This window comes from Gopherus evgoodei, unplaced genomic scaffold, assembly GCF_007399415.2.
Source record: "Gopherus evgoodei ecotype Sinaloan lineage unplaced genomic scaffold, rGopEvg1_v1.p scaffold_40_arrow_ctg1, whole genome shotgun sequence".
NCBI lineage: Eukaryota > Metazoa > Chordata > Testudines > Testudinidae > Gopherus > Gopherus evgoodei.
This window is the reverse complement of record NW_022060061.1, coordinates 2819542-2835011: the sequence shown is the minus strand read 5'-3', so window position 1 is coordinate 2835011 and position 15470 is coordinate 2819542. Positions and strand designations below refer to the sequence as shown.

Genomic DNA, 15470 nt, shown 5'->3' with positions numbered 1-15470 from the left:
GAGGCCTGTTCTGGGTGCCTAGTCTGGTCCCTGCACCCCTGCCTGGCTGAGCTAGACAGTCAAGACACTCTGGGGCTAAGGCCCCTCCCTGTGTAAACTCAGCACCATATTTCTGCTCTGAATTGGTCTGTTTCATGCCCCCAGCAGCCGTGGGAGCCGGCCCTGCCTTTGACTGCTGGCTTGAGAAGCCCTTAGCCCTGCCCCCATCACTGCTGCATCTTCACCCACTGGCTCAGCCCCCCCACAGAAGCTGCATCAGTTTCCCTGAAGGGGTTTTGCCACAGTCTGGCACCAGTCCCGGAGCAGGACCCCACTGGGCCAGGCACCACAGACTTCCCAGGTTTCGCAGGCCTACCCTACTTTGACCCAAAAATGCCTTGTCCCGACTGAAGGGCAGTTCGCCGAGGGCCCCCAAACCCAGCCGGGGATCCCAATACCAGTCCAATGTAGCCTGTCCGCCCTCATCTCCATCGGGGCGGATGGGCCAAGCCTGAGTGGCACCTGCTGTAACTACTCGAAGGGCTGGGAGGTCCGGTGCTGCGCAGACACATCCAAGGGATGGTGCCGCCCAAGAGCCTTCTGATCGGCGCCCGGGGGCTGGGGGGGACAGGCAGACAGACACGAGGAAACCAGGAGCCAATTCTGAGCCCCATCTGCCTCCCCATGGGATCACGGCAGTGGAGAGCTTTGAAAAGGGATCAAAAGGGGCAATGAGGTGGTTTTGCCAAGGTTCACAGGGTGCCCTCCTGAGAAGGTGCCTAATTCACCTAGGCTGCCCTTTAAGAGCCTTTGTTATTTCAAAGCACTTCACAGTTTCGTGTTCAATGCCAGCAAGATAAAATCAACCCCTCCCCTAAAGCCCACTTCATTTCGGCCGACGCAGCTAGAGCAGAGCTCCTGGCCAAAAGTAGTTACAGGGTCAAGGAACTGGCTGGGCTGTGAACTGCTCAGTTAGCAGCACGACACCCCTGGCTGGAGCTGCTGCTGCTGTAATTTACTCCCCTTGGGACCAGGGCTCCGTGGGGCCAGGATGAGACCGTCCCAAAGAGTTTCTAGTCAGAATTGACGGAGGGTAGGAGAGGAAACAGAGGCAAAGGGAAGGGACTTGTCCATCACCCAGCAGGTCAGTGGTACAACTGGGAATAGAATCCAAGAGTCCAGGCTCCTAGCCCCCCACCACTCTAACCACTAGACCCCATTCCCCTCGCAGAGCTGGAGAGAGAACCCAGGAGTCCCAGCTCCCAGCACCCCACTCTAACCACTAGACCCCACTCACCTCCCAGAGATGGAGAGAGAACCCAGGAGTCCCAGCTCCCCCACTCTAACCACTAGACCCCACTCACCTCCCAGAGATGGAGAGAGAACCCAGGAGTCCCAGCTCCCCCACTCTAACCACTAGACCCCACTCGCCTCCCAGAGATGGAGAGAGAACCCAGGAGTCCTGGCTCCCTAGAGAGTGGCCTTGCCACTGGTTTGGTGCTGCATTTTTGTACTAAATGAAATCCTAGTTTGATCGAAGGGCGGGAAAATACTCTATATTTTATCTGCATTGCACTGAACGCTGGAGAATCTAACAGCTCTCTACAAATGGGTATTAATTATACACTCCCATCCTCCACCCACCCTCAGACTATTTTTCTCCCCCCACTTCAGAGATGAGGAAACTGAGGCACAAATCAGGGCAGAGATTTGTCTGCACAGCGAGTCAGTGACAGAGCAAGGAGGGGAACCCAGGAGTCCTGACACCCACTCCGCATTGTCCCCCCCCCCGCTTCTTCCTGCTTTAGGGTCTCTCTCTCCTCCTTTTGCAGATCTGTCCTTCCCTTGCAGTCTGGTAGCAGGCTGGCCACCCTCCCCCACCTGCACCCCTACCGCCAGCAGCAGGTTGGGGGGGTGCTGGCACCAAGGGGCTGGCAGAGCAGCCAAGCGAGGGCAGACTGAGTCTGAGCTGTTGGCATTCAGTCTCTCACATCTCTGTGAGCTGCATTAAAGAGACAGAGGCAAGTGCCCCTCTGGACAATAAAATGCATCCCCTCCCCTCACCCCAATCTATGCCCTCGCCCCCTCCCCTGCACCGTCACTGCCACCCCCTCTAATCCAGTACCAGAGTTCCCATCGCTGGGAGAAAACAGATGCCACCTCCTATTCATGGAGCTGGTATACAGCACAACAATAAGCCGTCCCGGAGGCCGTGCCAACCGAGGGGGGCACCCCATTGAGCACAGCTCTCCCGCCCAGCCCAGTCACTGCTTGGCAGCCGGAATCTGTGCCAGCCTGCGCCAACCCAGGGGAAGGGGGAGGAAGGGATGCTGCCCCTTTAAGGGGAGTGCCCTCCCTGGGGGGCAGATGGTTGCCCACGTCGGCGGCTTGGATCTCCACATGCCCCTCGGGCGTAACCATGGCACCTTCTTGGCACACATTGCCCCTGCAAGACGGAGCCGGCGTTGCCATGGCACTGGTATTGCCTCCTCAATCGGGGCTTTGTTCGGAGGCTCTTACCCCTTGGAACCTCCCGTGAGGGGATGGCATCCGGGAGCAGACCTCCCACCCCTGCAGGAGGAGATCGGCCCCCCCGACCCCCAGAACAGATCAACCCCCACAGCCCCCCCAGTTACCCTCTAGGAACAGATCACCCCCCACAACCCCACCCGAGCGGATCACCCCACCTCCATGGGCTCCCTACAATTTCCCACATCCCCCCCCCCTCAACTACTGAGAGCAGACTGAGCCCCCCTCCCTTCCCCAACTATCCCCATTGGAGTCACCCTATAGAAGCAGATCTCTGGGCCCAGCCCCCACAAAATACACCGCTCAGGAGCAGGCTGTTGCTTCCAGTCCCTCCCATTACCCCACTGGGGAGCACCTAGCTAGAACCAGTGCAGCCAGGGGAGAGCACACCCTGCCGACCCCCTGCCCTGCTCCCTGCAGCACAGCGCCCCCTAGGGCCAGCCCTGCCTGCCAGGGGACAGTGCCCCCTGCTGAGCCCCAACCCTGCTCCCTACAGCCCAGTGCCTCCTAGCGCCCCCTAGGGCCAGCCCTGCCTGCCATGGGAGAGCGCCCCCTGCTGAGCCCCCACTCTGCTCCCTGTACCCCAGCGCCCCCTGGAGCCAGCTCTGCCTGCCAGGGGAGAGCGCCCCCTGCTGAGCCGCAACCCTGCTCCCTGCAGCACAGCGCCCCCTAGGGCCAGCCCTGCTTGCCAGGGGACAGTGCCCCCTGCTGAGCCCCAACCCTGCTCCCTACAGCCCAGTGCCTCCTAGCGCCCCCTAGGGCCAGCCCTGCCTGCCAGGGGAGAGCGCCCCCTGCTGAGCCCCAACCCTGCTCCCTGCAGCACAGCGCCCCCTAGCCCTGCACTGGGTCAGCACTGACTGCCAGGGGAGAGCGCCCCCTGCTGAGCCCAACCTCCAGGGCTCTCACTTTTCTTTGCAAGTCTCCCAGCCAAGGTCTGAGCAGTCCCAGCCCTGCTGAGCTGCTGGTGCCACCAGCCTCGAGGCTGGCACTGCTGGGCAGGGAAGATCTCAGGCCTCGCTAATTAGCCTGGAAGCGGAGAGCACCAACAGCTTCAGCTGACAAGTCACCTGCTTGGCCTGTCGTACGCCCTGGCCCTAAGGGGCGCCACAGGCCAGACTGTGATCCCGGCCTCTTGCTTGTCCTCCTGGGACGGCCCTGCCTCGTGGGCCACAGGGCTGGCTTCTCTGCAGGTGCTGCTCCATCCTGCCTCCACGTGAAATGAAGTTCAGTTACCTCGGCCGTGACCTATTCTGGCCACAGCGCTCTGCACCCCACCCCCATCCCCCGGTGGGCTGGTCTTGGAAGCTTCTGCCACCCCAAACGAGGTCCTAGCTGCAACCGTGCCCCCAACTGGCCAAGAGAGCCACAAAAACAGCTCCCACTGTCACCAATAACTCCCCCTCCACCACCGATCAAGGAAGACCCAGACAGGCCCTGCCATGTCCCAGCAAGGTTCTGGGGGGGTGGGTGCTGCTCTGCAGGGAGAACTGACACAGTAGGGGGTCGCTCTCCCCTCACATCAGTGCTCACCCCAATGCCCCAGGGTGGCACTAGGGGGGTGCTGTGTTGTGGGGGGGGTTGGGGCTCAGCAGGGGGCGCTCCCCTCACATCAGTGCTGACTCCAATGCCCCAGGGTGGCACTAGGGGGTGCTGTGTTGTAGGGGGGTTTGGGGCTCAGCAGGGGGCACTCCCCTCACATCAGTGCTGACCCCAATGCCCCAGTGTGGCTTTAGGGGGCGCTGTGTTGTAAAGAGGTTTGGGGCTCAGTAGAGGGCGCTCCCCTCACATCAGTGCTGACCCCAGTGTGGCTCTAGGGAGCGCTGAGCTGCAGGGAATGTTGCAGATGGCTCGATAAGGGGTGCCGTCCCCTCTCAATCACTCATGACTCACACACACTAACTCTTTCCCTTCCTGCACTTGCACTGCAAAGATGATACAATCTTTAATTACACAAACACTTTTCCTCAAACCCTGCCACGCAGCACCACACAATTCCTCCGACAACCTTTGAGGCACATGTTGAGTCTCGTAGTCTAGGGGGGTGGTTCTTTTAAAAACTGTTCGGCCAGCTTTTGTAGGCAAGAATGAAAGAAAGGACTGCAAGACGCTACATGTGTGTACCTGAGACTGTGGAAAGAGATGGCCTGATATGATCTTGCCAAATGTAATTAAAGACTGTATCAAAAGAATTCATATGCACAGAAGGGGCAGAGTTAAGGCTGTAATGTTTTCTTCACCAAGTTTTTTGATGGAATTTCCCAGGTTTTATTATGAGGAAAAAAATGGGGAGGGGGAAATCGAGTTTCTTCTCCTACGCTTTTCAAATTCTTCAGGCTTGCATAAAAACACCCTGCTATTATGTTATGGTTTATATATTATCTACTTACAGAACCTATCCTATTATTTACTGGACGTATTCCAGTAGCACAGCAGTTCTCAAACTGTGGATCATGACGTCCCAAGCCCTCCATTTTAATGGGGTCACCAGGAGTGGCGTTAGACTTGCTGGGGCCCAGGCCCGAAGCCTGAGCCCCACCACCCTGGGTGATGGGGCTCGGGCTTCGGCTTCAGCCCTGGGCGGTGGGGCTCAGGTTACAAGCCCCCTGCCTTGGGTTTCAGCTTTAGCCCCCCAACCCAGGGCAGTGGGGCTCAGGTTTCAGTCCCCCGCGGTGGTGTAGTAATTTTTGTTGTCAGAAGGGGGTCGCGGTGAAGTGACGTTTGAGAACTGCTGCAGTAGCACTTAATACATTCCAGTGGCACCACAATTTTATCAGTAGATCTCAAAGCATTTTACATGTCATGATCTCCACTGCAAATGGGGAAACTGAGGCACTTCACCTCTCTGTGCCTCAACCAAGATCACCCAGCAGCAGCGCTAGGAACAAAATCCTGATCTTCAGAGACCCAATCTGGTGCTCTACTCACTAGACTACCCTGCCTCCAGCCAAAACTAGGACCCCCTTTTGCAAGGTGCTGCACAGACACAGAGAGAGAGACAATCCCTGCCCTGCATTGCTTACAACCAAAATACAACAGCTGTGGGACGGGGCAGAGAACAAGTGGAGTGACAGGTTGCAAACACCAGGCAAGGGGCTAGGCCAGAAGAGGTGGTGGAGGGAAGGCACCATGCCAAGGTATCAGATGTCTGGGCTTTGCAGATCATCTGCCTCTGAAGCATGGCTCAGTGGGGCGGAGTCTGCGGACTGTTCTATCAACACACACCAGTCCTGGAGCAGAGGTGCTCACAAACAGCATGCAGGCCATATCTTCCCAGGGACTTCAGCCCAATATCACTGTCTGGCTCCCATGAACCAACTCCACTCAGAGCCCAAGGTGGAGAGCAAATATTCCTGCTGCATCCTTCTATCCATCCTAGAGCCACCAGCTTAGCTGACAGCCTGGGGATTGAACCTGGGGCCTCAGAGCTAAAAGCAGGAGTTACTACAGCTTGAGCTGAACAGCCAGGCCCCCAGAGCTGGGGCTGGACAGACTTATTGCTAATGCTAGGCAGGAAGTGGTGTTTCCATTTGGCAGGAAATGACCTGGCTTTTAAAGTTTTTCCCATTCTAAGACAGAGCAGTCATAGGGCACACTGTCTCCTGTACACCTCCTTGTGGCCTGAGGATGGCCCAGCAAGTAACCTTTGCCTCAGTTTCCCTCTCTTGGTTCTGCAAGAACTCACAAAAACCTCATGTCCAGTAACAATACACCTGCTTGGGGTATAAACTCACAAATAACACCTCTTCTGTCCCAGCCTCAGAGCGGGCCCAACTTCTCCCTGAGGTCTCTCTCTTCAGAGTTCCCTTCTTTCATCCTACTCCCAAGATGGGCACAGCCCCTTCTCCCAGAGGGTCTGAATTCCTGCCCTCTCAGCACTTCTTACCTAGAGTTTCACTTGCGCACATCTCAGATTTCTCTGCTGACATCTACTTATACCCAACAACCTTCATATCCCACCTGATCTCCACCCGCTCTGCAGCTGCCTGTTGCTCTTTATAATGGGATCAGCTGACCCCTACTCAACTGTGCCAACTTAGTAACTAGGGTTGGCCAGAGGCATCTTGCCCTTAAACACTTCGGTTTTTGGGGAGTTCCCCCAAAACAAATTTTCTTCACATTTGATATTTTTCTAAACAATTCAATTTTGACCAAAATTTTTAGTTGAAAAAACATTTTGATGAGAATTTTCCAAGCAGCTCTATGCATGGCCTCTGGAAATCTGGGCCGTGTAAACCACCCTGGCCAGCAAGTCACGCTTCCATAACCTCAGGCTAACATTACCATGCAGTGATTCTCCCAAGGCTAAAAATTTGCTCGCACACTGCCAAAAAAGACCACACAACAGCGCCACCTTATGGCATCTATCATCACAGCGGTCCACTGATGTGGAATTTCCCAATTGCTTTGCTTTTGTATGCATGAGGCCATTCCCGTGTCAGGAGCTGCTGACCCCAGCCAGCACAAAAGTCATGCCAGGCCTAGGCTAAGGGACACGTATAATCTTTACACGTATGATCTTTATTGCTCCATTTGGTTTTTTTTTTAAATAGCCCTTATTTGGCCTGGCTGGCTCACAAAGCACAGTGTTACAGGAAGAGTGCTCGCTCTTGCTCGCTGTAATCAGAGAGGTAATTCTGTTTTTCCTGGCAGCAGCCGGGCCCCGAGACTGCTGTGCGCGATGTATGGAACAGATTCTTTATTCGGAGCCCTGCCAAAGTGACCATCTGCTTCAAGCTTCCCCACCCCCATTCCTACCCCCCCCCTTTCTCCCTCTGATCTGTGGCTGTTTGCTGAGCTGTCTCCGTGTATGTGTGTGTGTGTGCGCGTGTGTGTGTGTGCACACACGCACACACATGAGTAAGACCGGCGTGCCCCCCGCTCCATTCCCTCAGGTTGTCCCTCAAGCCTGATGGATCTTCAGCTGGAGGCCCAGGACGTGAAGGAGATACCTGACCTGTGCTGGCCCAGCAGCAGCACAGAGAGCTCTAAGCCCCTGGGTCGAGATGAGGAAGAATCTGTCTCTTTCTTCCTTTACAAACATACCCTGATTTCCTGCCTGCTACAGACCCTTCCACAGGAGGGTTTCTCAAAACTTGGTCAACATCAAGCAGTATGGAACCCAGGAGTCCTGACTATGCCCTAACCATTAGCCACCACAGCCCGCCTGGAGCTGGGAGTCCAGACCACGCTCTAACCCAGCGGTCCCCAACACAGTACCCACGGGTGCAATGGCGACTGCCGGGGCATCTATGTACACTCGCGTACTGGCCGGCTGACAAATATCCGCCAAAATGCCACCGAAAAAAAGCGTCATCAAGAGGCGTCGCTGCCGAAATGCTGTCAAAAAACAGCGTCACCAAGAGGCGCCGCTGCCGAAATGCTGCTGATTTTCAGCAGTGATGCCTCTTGACATTGCCACTTCTCGGCAGCATTTCGGCGGATGCTTGTCCGCCGGCCATGGTCCTCGGTGGCTCGTCGTCCAGCACCCGCCACCCGGAAAAGGTTGGGGACCACTGCTCTAACCATTAGACATCATAGCCTTCCTGGAGCTGGGAATAGAACCCAGGAGTCCTGACTCCCAGCCCCCCTGTTGTACCCACTAGACCCCACTCTCCCACAGAGGTGGGAACAGAACCAAATGTGCCCCAGATCCCCTCCTCCAACTCAGTGGCAAACTTCCCCTCTCTGATCACTCCAGCACAGTCATAAGTCCTGATTTAAACAAAGGCCCAATCGTGTCCTTCAAACGAGAGCACAGAGACCTCCCAGTTTCCTGTTCATTTGGCCTACTGGGTCCTTTGAAGTGAAAATCCCTCAGGTGGGAGCTGGCAAGTTGCCTCTAACCAGCTTGACACGCAACCACCATGTGCTGGAAAACACAGAGAAACTGAGGCAGGAAATGTGGGGTTTTTCCTCTTCCTCTCCTGTCCTTCATTATAGCCATGATGTACAATACTCAGGTCCCTTGTCTCTTTCTCAGACTGTCTCTTGGTTCTGTGGTTGTACAATGTCCAGCACAGTGGGGTCCTGGTCCATGGTTTGGGCTCCTGGGGGCTACCACAATACACCTAATAAATAACATCACCTAGCTGTTATCTAGCACTTTTCACCTGTAGCTCTCAAAGTGCTTTACAAAGTAGAGGGCAGACTCATTCTCCCCACTATACAACTAAGGAAACTGAGGCACAGAGAGGAGACGCGACTCACCCAAGGTCATGCCTCTGGCCAGTGGCAGAGGCAGGAATAGAACCCAGGTCCCAGTCTAGTGCTCTATCCACTGGGCCATGCTGCCTCTCCAAAGAGACGACTGTCTCCACTGAAAGTCCCGTTATACTGAAGAGCAGCTCAAGCCATGCACTAGAGGGGAGAACCTGCCTCGCTGTAATCCAGCGGCTCTCCACCCGTGGCCCAATCAGAACACAGCTGCGACTCCTGTGACATCCTCAGGGCCATACAGGTAGTATACATAGTGTGTGGATGTGACCTACATAACACATAGAGAGCGGCATGTGTGGCCCACAATGGTAACTAGGCTGAGAACCACTGCTCTACCTCTGCTAGCCACGATTCGTCCGTCTGTGCGGAAATGCAGCCACTGCTGGGGCAAGCTGGCTAACGGCACACGGCAACAGAGGGAAGGAGAGTCCTGTACCCTACTGAAACAGCCTGCAGGGGGGGCATGGGGGAGGCCTGTCATTACTGAGCTGGATAGTTGGCTGGAATGTCAGGAGTCACCGGCCTATTCTTGCTGTAAAGTTCCAGAGGGTTATTGCCAGACAGGGCCTGGGATTTCCATCTTGTCTGAGAGATGGCAAGTCCTGCAGCACAGCGCCCCCTAGTGCCAAGCTGGGTCAGCACTGACTGCTGGGGAGAGCGCCCCCTACTGAGTCACCCACCCCGCTTCCTGCAGCACAGCGCCTCCTAGTGCCACGCTGAGTCATCACTGGCTGCCAGGGGAGAGCGCCCCCTACTGAGTCACCCACCCCGCTTCCTGCAGCACAGCGCCCCCTAGTGCCACGCTGAGTCAGCACTGACTGCCAGGGGAGAGCGCCCCCTACGAGTCACCCACCCCGCTTCCTGCAGCACAGCGCCCCCTAGTGCCACGCTGAGTCAGCACTGACTGCCAAGGGAGAGCGCCCCCTACTGAGTCACCCACCCCGCTTCCTGCAGCACAGCGCCCCCTAGTGCCAAGCTGGGTCAGCACTGACTGCCAGGGGAGAGCGCCCCCTACTGAGTCACCCACCCCGCTTCCTGCAGCACAGCGCCCCCTAGTGCCACGCTGAGTCAGCACTGACTGCCAAGGGAGAGCGCCCCCTACTGAGTCACCCACCCTGCTTCCTGCAGCACAGCGCCCCTTAGTGCCACACCGAGTCATCACTGACTGCCAGGGGAGAGCGCCCCCTACTGAGTCACCCACCCTGCTTCCTGCAGCACAGCGCCCCCTAGTGCCACGCTGAGTCATCACTGACTGCCAGGGGAGAGCGCCCCCTACTGAGTCACCCACCCCTGCTTCCTGCAGCACAGCGCCCCCTAGTGCCAGCTGAGGTCATCACTGACTGCCAGGGGAGAGCGCCCCCTACTGAGTCACCCACCCTGCTTCCTGCAGCACAGCGCCCCCTAGTGCCACGCTGAGTCAGCACTGACTGCCAGGGGAGAGCGCCCCCTACTGAGTCACCCACCCCGCTTCCTGCAGCACAGCGCCCCCTAGTGCCATGCTGGGTCATCACTGGCTGCCAGGGGGGAGCGCCCCCTACTGAGTCACCCACCCTGCTTCCTGCAGCACAGCGCCCCCTAGTGCCAAGCTGGGTCAGCATTGACTGCCAGGGGAGAGCGCCCCCTACGAGTCACCCACCCCGCTTCCTGCAGCACAGCGCCCCCTAGTGCCAAGCTGGGTCAGCACTGACTGCCAGGGGAGAGCGCCCCCTACTGAGTCACCCACCCTGCTTCCTGCAGCACAGCGCCCCTCAGTGCCACGCTGAGTCAGCACTGACTGCCAGGGGAGAGCGCCCCCTACTGAGTCACCCACCCTGCTTCCTGCAGCACAGCGCCCCCTAGTGCCACGCTGAGTCAGCACTGACTGCCAGGAGACAGCGCCCCCTACTGAGTCACCCACCCTGCTTCCTGCAGCACAGCGCCTCCTAGTGCCACGCTGAGTCATCACTGGCTGCCAGGGGAGAGCGCCCCCTACGAGTCACCCACCCTGCTTCCTGCAGCACAGCGCCTCCTAGTGCCACGCTGGGTCAGCACTGACTGCCAGGAGACAGCGCCCCCTACTGAGTCACCCACCCTGTTTCCTGCAGCACAGCGCCCCCTAGTGCCACACTGAGTCATCACTGACTGCCAGGGGAGAGCGCCCCCTACTGAGTCACCCACCCTGCTTCCTGCAGCACAGCGCCCCCTAGTGCCACACTGAGTCATCACTGACTGCCAGGGGAGAGCGACCCCTACTGAGTCACCCACCACAGTGGTTAATGCAGGGGTCAGCAACCTTTCAGCAGTGCTGTGCCGAGTCTTCATTTATTCACTCTGATTTAAGGTCTCGTGTGCCAGTCACACATGTTAACATGTATAGAAGGTCTCTTTCTAGAAGTCTACAATATAGAACTAAACTATTGTTGTACGTAAAGTAAATAAGGCTTTTATGTTTAAGAAGCTTCATTTAAAATTAAATTAAAATGCAGAGCCCCCCGGACCGGTGGCCAGGACCCAGGCAGTGTGAGTGCCACTGAAAATCAGCTCGCGTGCCGGCTTCGGAATCCGTGCCATAGGTTGCCTACCCCTGGGTTAATGCAAAGCAGAAGGAGATTGGTAATGAATACTGGCTACATTTTCAAGCTACATGGAAATTTTAGCCTCCACAGAGCATTTCCTGATGGTAAATGCTCTAGTACAGTGGTTCCCAAACCTGTTCTGCCGCTTGTGCTGGGAAAGCCCCTAGCGGGCCAGGCTGGTTTGTGTACCTGCTGCGTCCACAGGTTCGGCGGATCGTGGCTCCCAGTGGCCGCAGTTCACTGCTCCAGGCCAATGGGAGCTGCTGGAAGTGGTGGCCAGTACATCCTTTGGTCCACGCCACATCCAGCAGCTCCCATTGGCCTGGAGCAGCGAACCGTGGCCAGTGGGAGCCACAATCGGCCGAACCTGTAGACACGCCAAGTACACAGACTGGCCCGGCCCGCCAGGGGCTTTCCGCACAAGCAGCAGAACAAGTTTGGTAACCACTGCTTAGATAGATAGATAGATAGATACATAGATAGAGGGGGTGTATGGGGATAGATAGATAGATAGATAGATAGATAGATAGATAGATAGATAGATAGATAGATAGATAGATAGATAGGGTATAGGGATAGATAGATAGAGGGGTAGTATGGGATAGATAGATAGATAGATAGATAGATAGATAGATAGATAGATAGATAGATAGATAGATAGATAGAGGGGGTGTATGGGGATAGATAGATATAGATAGATAGATAGATAGATAGATAGATAGATAGATAGATAGATAGATAGATAGATAGATAGATAGATAGAGGGGGTGTATGGGGATAGATAGATAGATAGATAGATAGATAGATAGATAGATAGATAGATAGATAGATAGATAGATAGATAGATAGATAGATAGATAGATAGATAGATAGATAGATAGATAGAGGGGGTGTATGGGGATAGATAGATAGATAGATAGATAGATAGATAGATAGATAGATAGATAGATAGATAGATAGATAGATAGATAGATAGATAGATAGATAGATAGATAGAGGGGGTGTATGGAGATAGATAGATAGATAGATAGATAGATAGATAGATAGATAGATAGATAGATAGATAGATAGATAGATAGATAGATAGATAGATAGATAGATAGAGGGGGCATATGGGGATAGATCGATCGATCGACTGATCTCCAGCTTAGCTGCAAACACCATCCCAACGGGCCCATCAGACATTCCAAAGGGAGTGAGCATCAGCAGGGCTCCCCCTCTGTTCACCAGCTATCATCAAGATATCCCGTCTGTTACACCAAGCCAAGGCCTGCTGTTGGTCTGTGGGGGAGGGGAGGAAAGGCTGGTGCCAAGAGTGGGGGAGAATGGTGGAAGCAACAGGAGGATGGGACATACAACACACAGTCACTGTCCAAAATCCAAGGGCAAGTGGGGGCGACCAGACCCAGCCTGGGGCAATGAGGTGTCCCGGGGCCTCCCGACTCCCGGGGGAAAGAGAGCGTATTGAAAGGAACACAAACAATCTAAAGTGGGTCGGTCAACACTGATCCAGGGCCATTTGGGGCTGCCAAGGGGCTTGAGGCTGGGGAATGTAGTAAGTGCGTATGTGTGTATGTGTGTGCATATGGATGTGGCTGTTGTGTGTGATGCATGTATGTGTGTGCAGGGGGTGCATACACATGTGGATGTAGTGGATGTGTAGCTCTATATGTGTACATGTATGCAGCTGTAGTGTGTGTGTGTGTAGTGTGTGTGTGTGTGCATATTTGTTTGGTATATGTACAGGTGTTTGTATACATGTATGTATATGGCATGTGCATATGTGTATGTGTATATGTGTGACCATATACATGTATGCATATGGTGCGTGCATCTGTGTGCATGTATGTGTATGCATGTATGTATATGATCGGTGCATGTGTGTGTATACATGCATGTTTATGGTGTGTGCATATGTGTAAATGTATGTACATGTGTTTTATACATGTATGTATATGGTATGTGCATATGTATGTGTGTCTGTATACATGTATGTGTACGGTGTGTGTATCTGTATATGTTTGTGGCTCCAGTGTGGGGTGTATGGCTGGGGGGCTGTATACATGGCTGTAATGTGTATGTGGTGGATGTTTACGTATGGAGTGTATGCATGTAGGTGGGTGTATATGTACGCGTGTTTATGTATGCATTGACTGTGAGGGGGTTTCATGTGTGCATGTGTTTACAAACACGTGTGCAGTGTAAGTATGTAGGGGTGTAGCATGTGTTTGTATGTACACGTATGCGTGTGCAGATCTACATGCATGCGTGTGGTGCGGTTATGCAAGGAGGCCCCTCATTACAGCACGTCAACCTGCTGAACGCAGTCTGCTCAGTGGCAGCAGAGAACTGCCAGCACTGGGAGCTAGTCTTAAGTAACGTCCATATGCCTCCAGTTATCCCAGAGATGGATCTGCTTTCTCTCCCCAGACCCAGCACACAAGAAGAGGAGGTAGGGGAAAAAAAAACCCAAACCCTCTCTCCAGATGGTCAGAGCCGGCTGTATTTGCACTACAAGTCTCAGAGCCAACAGATGTGCCAGGACGCCATATTGCGAACACAGATGTAGGAGTCAAGTGCTGTGTGAAGATGCTACATCTTCTTTGGGAAATGAATTCAAAAACACACACACAGCTACACAACCAGCCATGCCGGCCTCCGAGGGAAGCGAGCGGCGGCATTTGCATGGAGTGGGGGGGCTGAACAGTCCTCTTCATCACACCCCCACACAGCCACCCATTCCCCCCCCCCAGCCTCCTCTGCAGCTGACAACTGTTTCAGGGCATTTTGGATGCTGTCCACTCAGGAACTGCAAAGGCAATTAGCCGCGTGAAGAGCAGTGGAGGGGGTTTTTTTGCACAAAGCACCAATCTTCTCTCTTTCTAGCCTTCCCGTTCCCCAGCCCACTCAATGAAAGCGAAACACCAGGATGAGCCACGGGTGATCCATTTAATCCTTTCAGCACATTCAGCATCGCTCTCATCATAGACTTTGGTTAGATCCTAGGTTAACAGAGATCAAACACTAGGCTAGGACTCAGGACACCGGGGTCCTCTTCTCAGCTCTGCCACTGGCCTGCTGGGTGACCTTAGTCAAGTCACTTCATCGCTCAGTTTCTCCCCCTTCACCTCTCTTTGTCTCTCTTGCTTATTTTTATTATGAGCTCTTAGAGGCAGGTGCAGCACCCAGCATGACAAGGTTCTGCTCTTTGATTGGGACTTCTATGTACTACAGTAATAGGTAATTAATAATAATAATAATAATATCCTATATTATAGCATAAAATATAACTGAGTGGCTCCTACCTGAGGTCTCCAAGGAACCTTTCATCTTGAAGGATAGATCCAACAGACAGCTAGATCACTGTTGCTTTACTCAGCTCCAAAATGCAGCCACCTCTGGGGTGGAACACGACAGCACAGGAGAACACCAAAAAACAATTCAGGATGCGAGGTGAAGAAGGGGATGGCATGCACCTGAAACAGTACAGTTGGCAAAATCAACATATGTTCAAAACACTGGGGCTGACGCCGATGCCAGGTTCTCTAAGGCCCCCAAAGACAGATTTTATTTCTGATCAGAAAAGCAGTAACACCGGCAGCACTGCGCCCCCTAGCACTGTGCTTGGGTTCATACAGACTTGCGGGGAGAGCATTGCCTACTTCGCTCCCCACCCCACAGCGCCCCCTAGCACCACAATGGGGCATTGGGAACAGCACTGACTGCAAGTGGGGAGAGTGCCCCCTATGGAGCCCCTGCTCCACTCCCTCTGCCCCTTTGTGACATTTTGGGGCACTGTGGTCAGCACTGACAGCAAGAGGAGAGCGCCCCCTACTGAGCCCTCAACCCCACTCCCTGAAGTACAGAACCTACTAGCTTGCACTGGGGCCAGCACTGACTGCAAGGGGAGAGCAACCCCTACTGAGCCCCCCTACACCCCACTCACTGTTATGGGTGCTGCACAGACCAAACGAGACTGGGGCCCCCATTGTGCGAGGGGCTGCACGGACAGTTCCTGCTCCCCAATGGCTCACAGTCTAAACTGACACAGGCTAGGAGGGGAAACTGAGGCACAAAGCAGTGCTGGGACTTGCCTAAAGTCACCCAGCAAGCCAGTGCAGAGTGCTAGTCCATGGCCTAAACTATTAGGTCAGACAAGTGGACCATTAGAACCACCATTCTCATCCTCCC

General features: G+C 54.5%; 1 protein-coding gene across 1 annotated transcript in view; it reads right to left on the bottom strand.

Moving 5' to 3' along the window:
• The window catches only part of NFIX (nuclear factor I X), a 198728-nt gene extending 184082 nt beyond the window's left edge, over window positions 1-14646 (bottom strand). Inside the window, exon 1 of the mRNA XM_030546138.1 lies at window positions 14585-14646. The gene's annotated coding sequence lies outside the window, so the exon portion shown is untranslated. The remainder of the gene's footprint in view (window positions 1-14584) is intronic.
• Window positions 14647-15470: the final 824 nt, after the last annotated feature.